Source organism: Penaeus monodon, chromosome 22 (assembly GCF_015228065.2).
Source record: "Penaeus monodon isolate SGIC_2016 chromosome 22, NSTDA_Pmon_1, whole genome shotgun sequence".
Lineage (NCBI taxonomy): Eukaryota > Metazoa > Arthropoda > Malacostraca > Decapoda > Penaeidae > Penaeus > Penaeus monodon.
The window spans coordinates 212,587-212,983 of record NC_051407.1 but is presented as its reverse complement, the minus strand read 5'-3'; the positions used below and the strand labels follow the sequence as shown (position 1 = coordinate 212,983).

At 41.3% G+C, this 397-nt stretch overlaps 1 protein-coding gene across 1 annotated transcript in view; it reads left to right on the top strand.

Annotated features, from left to right (window-relative positions):
• LOC119586791 (chloride channel protein 2-like) overlaps positions 1-397 on the top strand; it is a gene marked incomplete at its 3' end in the record, with an annotated part of 22,238 nt that overhangs the window by 18,774 nt on the left and 3,067 nt on the right.

Here is a 397-nt window from a genome sequence, read left to right as displayed (position 1 = left end):
AATGATTAGTGATTTCTTGGGACCCAGTTGTATGGGAGAAGGAGGGGGTGGGGGGTGGATGAAGCGTGGTAGAACCTTATTTATTTGAATTATATAATTTTTCACTTTCTCTCGCGATGAATATACACAAGATGAGTGGATCTTTAGTAATTTCCTTATATTTAATCTGAGCTTGCACTTAGAGACTTTTAAACCGCTGCAGGCCTGGGTAAGGGGAGGGATCTGAGGGTAATGCGTGGCGCCTGTGCTTAACTGTGGAGAAAAGAATGGTGTGTGGGAACGGACAGTTAGGGGCTGGTTAGGAAAGTTAAAACTGATTTGTTGATTCGTTAGGAAAATTTCCCTTGCGTATACTTTGTACCTCATGATAAGTTAGCGTTGGTATTTATGGATTATT